The sequence below is a fragment of the Triticum dicoccoides genome, chromosome 7A (assembly GCF_002162155.2).
Source record: "Triticum dicoccoides isolate Atlit2015 ecotype Zavitan chromosome 7A, WEW_v2.0, whole genome shotgun sequence".
NCBI lineage: Eukaryota > Viridiplantae > Streptophyta > Magnoliopsida > Poales > Poaceae > Triticum > Triticum dicoccoides.
In genome coordinates, this window is record NC_041392.1 from 529,804,425 (window position 1) to 529,811,136 (window position 6,712).

General features: G+C 46.8%; 1 pseudogene; it reads right to left on the reverse strand.

Annotated features, from left to right (window-relative positions):
* Positions 1–4,536: 4,536 nt before the first annotated feature.
* Positions 4,537–4,676, reverse strand: LOC119334908 (annotated as a pseudogene).
* Positions 4,677–6,712: the final 2,036 nt, after the last annotated feature.

The following is a 6,712-nucleotide window of genomic DNA, read 5'->3' on the forward strand; positions in this document are numbered from 1 at the left end:
GTTACAAGCTTCCGCATGTCTCTCTTAGCCTTTTACTTTCCTATATTTTTTTCTTTTGGCGGTACTACCTCAGAGATAAGGATGTTGTCTTTGCTTCAAGCTACTACTATGAATTTAAGAGGTTTCTTGATTGCACACCATGTCCATGACAGTAACAAGAGTCAAGTGCTGAGGGCCGCCATGGATGTGATTGGCAGTCTTGTGGAGGAACGTCGTACCCATCCTGGAGCGACGGTTGCGTGTTAAATACCCGGGTCGCGACCTCCTGGTATAGCATACAAAGTTGGTTCAGATTACATTCTTGGAGAAAAAGAGATAAAGGAAGTTACAACTATATGCGAATAGCTAAAGATCCTAGTCTATCTAGTTGGACTCCTTGCGCGGTGCTTATCTCCAGAAGGTTCCGAACCCTTTCACATAGGTGGACCAATATTATGTTCAACACCCTTCCTTGATCACAACTTGGTTAAGTTGAGATTACGCTTGAACTCTTCAAAGTTTCGTGTGGGAAAAGCTTTGGTGAATCCATCTGCAACGTAATCACGAGAATGAATAAACTGAATTTCCAGCTTTTTGCTTGCCACTCATTCTCTGACAAAGTGGAAATCAATCTCGATATGTTTTGTCCTTGCATGAAAAACAGGGTTAGCAGACAAATAAGTAGCACCAAGGTTATCACACCATAAACATGGGGCTTCAGTAGCATTTACACCAAGCTCTCGCAACATGGATTGAACCCAGATAATTTCGGCTGTGGCATTGGCCAGAGCTTTGTACTCCGCTTCAGTACTTGACCTTGGTACGGTGGCTTGTTTCTTTGCACACCATGATATTAGATTTGGACCAAGAAATACTGCAAAACCACCAGTGGATCGTCTGTCATCTAGACATCCTGCCCAATCTGAATCAGAAAAAGCACTAACAAGTGTAGATGAAGACTTGTGGAATATGAGACCGAGATTGACTGTATCTTTTACATATCTCACTATACGTTTTGCAACAGTCCAATGAGTTGTAGTGGGTGCATGAAGAACTGACAAACCTTGTTTACTACAAATGAAAGATCAGGTCTTGTCAAGGTCAAATATTGAAGTGCACCTACCAGACTTCTGTACCTAGTACTATCATCTTGACCCAAGGGCTCTCCTTCTGCAAGTGACAATTTTTCTATGCTGGACAATGGAGTTGATGAAGATTTACACCCCTGTAACCCAACTCTTCTTACCAGATCAGTGGCATACTTTTCTTGAGATAGATGAAGATTGTTACCTTGTTTCTTAACTTCGATCCCTAGGAAGAAATGCAAGTCACCCAGATCCTCGAGAGCAAACTCAGCATTTAAATACTTCAATGGTCCTGATATAGCCTCATCAGATGAGCTTGTGACAATAATATCATCAACGTATATAAGAACGAATATGGATGTTTTCAGCTTGTTGTAAATAAACAAGGATGTGTCAGACTTAGAAGGAACAAAGCCAAGGGTTTGCAATTTGTGACTAAGCCTGGAGTACCACGCCATGGCGGCTTGTTTGAGTCCATATAGCGCTTTATCAAGCTTGCACACGTGAAACGGTTTGTTCTTGTTTTCAAAACCAGGAGGTTGTTTCATATACACTTCCTCTTCCAGAACACCATGAAAGAACGCATTCTTGACATCTAGCTGGCAAAGGCTCCATTCCCTGGAAACAAAAATAGAGAGCACAAGACGAATAGTTGCAGCTTTAACAACTGGACTAAAGGTGTCCTCATAGTCTATACCGTACCATTGTTTAAAGCCCTTTGCAATGAGCCTGGCTTTGTAGCGATCAATGGTTCCATCAGCCTTCTTTTTGATTCTAAAGACCCACTTGCAGTCAATCAAATTTTTACCGTGTTGTGGGGGAACCAGATGCCACGTTTTATTTTTGAGAAGTGTCATGTGTTCTACTTCCATGGCTGCCTTCCACTTTTTGTCGCTAAGTGCCTGGCCAAGAGTCGTTGGTTCATCTGTGGAGCAAACTAGACTGAACTTTGTCAACTGTTTGTAATTAATTGGTTTTGTTACCCCTTTTTGAAGACGTGTCCGTGGAGCAGCAGCGGGTGTGGGCGCAGAAGATCCCGATGTTGTAGTGTCAGGAGCAACAGAACCCGAGGACAATCCCATGACATTCCCCTCCTCGCTGCCAACAGTGCCAGGCGGATCCTCTGTGCCATCACGGGGTGGAGGCGTTGGAGATGCGGCTGGATCAGGCGCAGACAATCCTGGGTCACGGGAGACATCCCGCATAGGCCCCTCATGTCGCAATGATGAGGCGAATCCTGGCGGGATCGCGCCGGATCGCGCGCCAGCGGACTGGGCCGGATCTGCCCTGGGAGACGCGCCTGTCTCCTGTCCAGGCGACTCCCCACCGGTCTGCTGGCGGCGCACGTAGTGGCGGGGCCCATCAGGAGCCCAGCGAGGCTCGGTGCGCCGCGTGGGGGCGTCCGAGTGGTGGAGGTGGGACGGGTCGCCCGGGCCCGTGACGGCACGCCGGGTGGGAGACGCGGGCCCGCTGCTGGGTCGGCTGTCGGGTGACGCGGACTCCCGCGCATCGCTGCCCTCATGATGCGACTCCGATCCCGAGGAGGATCTACTGCCAGGCTGCGGTGGAACTGATCCCGAGGAAGATCTGTCCCCCAGCCCTGGACACATAAAATATGGCATATTTTGTAGATTTTCTTTGGCATTTTGGATGATTTCTGCACCATTTTCTGCGCTGTTTTCATCTGCATCATCATAGAACTCATGCACTTGGTTATGAACATTAGTCAATATTGGATCACTACAATCATTATCCCCATGAGAAATGCCGGTAAGACTAGATGGTAAGAGAAGAATTTCTTTACCAAGGAGTGCACCGGCATTTGGATAAAGTTCAGAGAAAGGAAACTTTGTCTCATTAAAAATGACGTCGCGAGAAATATAAACGCGACCAGTGGAGATGTGAAGGCACTTGACACCCTTGTGTTGAGCACTATAGCCAAGAAAAGCACATTGCTTAGAGCGAAACATGAGCTTGCGAGTGTTGTATGGACGGAGATTCGGTTGACAAGCGCAACCAAACACGCGAAGGATTGTGTAGTCGGGTTTGGTGTGAAGGAGACGCTCAATGGGGTTTTCATAGTTTATGACACGGATGGGGAGCATATTTATGATATGTACCACAACAAGAAAAGCCTCATCCCAAAACTTTAAGGGCATGGAGGCGCCGACTAGTAAAGCTAGACCGACTTCAACGATGTGTCTGTGTTTGCGTTCAGCAGACCCATTCTGTTGATGAGCGTGAGGACATGACATGTGATGAGATATGCCAATTTTCTGAAAAAACGAGTTTAGCTTCTCGTACTCCCTTCCCCAATCAGATTGGAGAGCAAGGATTTTGCAATCAAATTGGCGCTCCACAAGAGCTTGGAAGTTCAGAAACACTTGAAACGCATCCGATCTTTTCTTAAGAAGATAGATCCATGAAAACTTGCTATAATAATCTATGGAACTCACATAGTACGTGTGTCTACCAACAGAGGAGGGGGCAGGCCCCCACACATCAGAGAAAACAAGTTATAAAGGCTTGGTAGAAACACTGGTAGAAACTGGATAAGGTAATTGATGGCTTTTAGCCTTTTGACAAGAATCACAAATTGTCTCAACATCACGCTCTCCAACATACGGGGGCTTACTTTTCTTAAGTAATCGTTCAACTAAGGAAAAAGATGCATGTCCTAAACGACCGTGCCATCGTGTTGAAGACACTTTGGTGGCACTGAAAACTTGTTTATTGAATCTTCTAATCTCCGAAATCAAAGGGTAAAGCCCACGAACGCATCTACCTCGATATAGCACCTTCTTCGTTGCCTGATCCTTGATCAAAAAGAAGTAAGGGTGAAACTCAAGAAAGACATGGTTGTCAATGGCAATGCGATGAACAAAAAGAAGACTTTTTGAAGCACTAGGGACATGCAAAAAAATTCTAAGGTGAATTTTCCGATGAGGGGTTTTAATAATTGAGTGACCAACATGACTAATTTTCATACCTTCTCCACTTGTTGTGTGGATGTGATCTTTGCCACGGTACTTGTCACGCATGGTCACCTTTTCCAGCTCACCGGTGATGTGGTTTGTGGCGCCGCTGTCGATGTACCAGTTGGTGTCGACGCCCTAGGAGCCATCAGCAGCTCCGACCACCTTCTCATCTTGGGAGGAATCATCTTCATCACCTTCAGAAAGGTACCAACAGTCCTTCACCGAGTGTCCTGGCTTGCCACAGATTTGGCACCTGATTGCATCAGGGCGTGATCTGTTGTTGGAGGAGTTGTTGCGTCGGCCTCGGTTGTTGGAGGAGGAAGGCCGGCCGCCGTGTGTGTTGTTGGCGCCGCTGCTGTTGCCAGAGCCCCGACCCTTGCCATTCCGAGGTGGACCGCGGTAGCGGGAGCCTCCGCCCCGGCCGCGAGTGGCAACGTTTGCCGATGACTTGAAGCCGCCTGCCGCGCCCGCTCCCAGGAAAAGAGCCACCCGCTGGTCGAAGTTGCTCATTTGCCCGAACAGCTCATCGAGGGTGACCGGGGTGGTGCGGGCGTCGAGGGCGGACACCAATGGCTGGTACTCCATGTCAAGCGCGTTGAGGATATAAGAGATTAACTCATCATCCTTCAACGGCTTGCCAGCCGCGGCGTGCTTGTCAGCGAGTCCCCGCATATATGCGAAGAAAGTGGCCCCGATTGCGTTCTCTTCTGCGCATTGGTGAGGGCGGCGCGGGTGTTGTTGATGCGGGACAGCGACGTTGACATGAACATGCTCGTCGGCGCTGTCCAGAGTTCGCATGCATGCGCGATGGAGGTGACCTGCACTAGCACCTCTTTGGACAGGTTATTGAGAAGATAACCGAGTACCTGCTGATCCTCTCGAAACCACACGGCATGGAGCGGGTTGGGGATGGTTTCCTCCTTTCCATCCTTATCCTTGCTGACGACGAACTCGGCCGGCTCCGCCATGCTTCCATCAACGTACCCGAAGACTCCAGCTTCTCTCAGCTGCGGCGTGATCTGAGTGCGCCATAGGACATAGTTAGTGCGGGTCAGGCGCTCGGTGATCTGGCCGAAGAGAGGAGAGGAGGCGGCGGCGGCGGATCAGGCCATGGCAGGAAGCTACGGTGGAAGGAGGAGAGCTAGATGGGAAGAGTTAGGCTCTGTATACCATGTGGAGGAACGTCGTACCCATCCTGGGGCGACGGTTGCATGTTAAATAGCCAGGTCACGACCTCCTGATATAGCATACAAAGTTGGTTCAGATTACATTCTTGGAGAGAAAGAGATAAAGGAAGTTACAACTATATGCGAATAGCTAAAGATCCTAGTCTATCTAGTTGGACTCCTTGCGCGGTGCTTATCTCCAGAAGGTTCCAAACCCTTTCACATAGGTGGACCAATATTATATTCAACAAATCTGACTGCTACACAAAGCAAACGTGCAGGATGAATAGGTTCAAATTTGAGCAATTCAGTTAATTCTGTATGGAGTTCAGATTTACTATGCTAAGATTTGAGCAAATCAGTTATAGCCTATCTGGATTTCGGATTTATTATGGCAAGATTGCGTCCTGCCAGCAAACACTATTTTGTGCATACAAGATCAACTTCATTTTCCTTACTATTGTGAATGAACTTGAATACTTATGTTAGAGCATTGCGTATGGTGGTACTGTAGTCAAATTGTGCAATCCACTACTATTGATGCCATTACCGTTGGTACATTATGTGATCAAGAGAGTTAATTTTTCGAAATTGCTCTGCATATAACATTCTATGTACGGGTTGCATCCTACACTATGATCCCACGATTCCTGATGATGTAGTGATTTGATCGTGGTTCAGCAGTGTCACACAGATATTGGATACAAATTCATCGTACTTCTAGCACTGCTCTTAATTTTTGGACGCATTTTCTTCCCTTTATAGTGAGACAATGCCACCGAGATTTTTGTGAGCTTAGAGCCCCGCTGTGCCTGGCGTGTGGGCATACAGGCTGAGCTGTGGGTTCATGGCCACCAAATTGATGCAATAAGCATCACTTCTCTCAAATGTGGCCTCTAAATCCAAGTGTGTAGCAAAAGTCATGGGCAGGTTGGCGTAGGTTGCTTATAGTAGTATTTATAGAATCTCATGTGCTAAAAGGGCATGGTCGAAATTATTAGAACATCCCCTCTTTATTGACATATATCTATATATTTTTAGATCATTCTAGAAAAGATCTTTCTATTTTATATTGAAATTGCTAATTCTCAGTTGCCCAAGATTTCTTTAAATTTCCAGGAGACGAAAGAGCTGTTCGATCTATTTGCGTTATGATTTGTGCAACTAGCTTTTTTTACAGATATTCGTGCAACTAGCTGCGTGACAGAGTTGATTTATTTTTATTTTTTAGAATTGACCGAGTTGAAATGTGGAGAAGGTTTTTTTTAGTAATCAAACGTGGAGAAGGTGCAAGGCATCTCTCGTCTGTGGGCTTTCTTTTTCAGGGACAGGGACACGTGGATTTGATTCAATGGGCCTTTTTCATTTGGGCTATATAGTTTTTTTCTTCTATGTTTTTCATGTTTGTTGTTGGTGGTGTTGGGAGCTCCCTCCTAAGGCACCACTTGGAGGAACGGGCGCTCATGCGGCCCTTCTCGTGGCCGGCCCATGTAAGGCAAGCGCT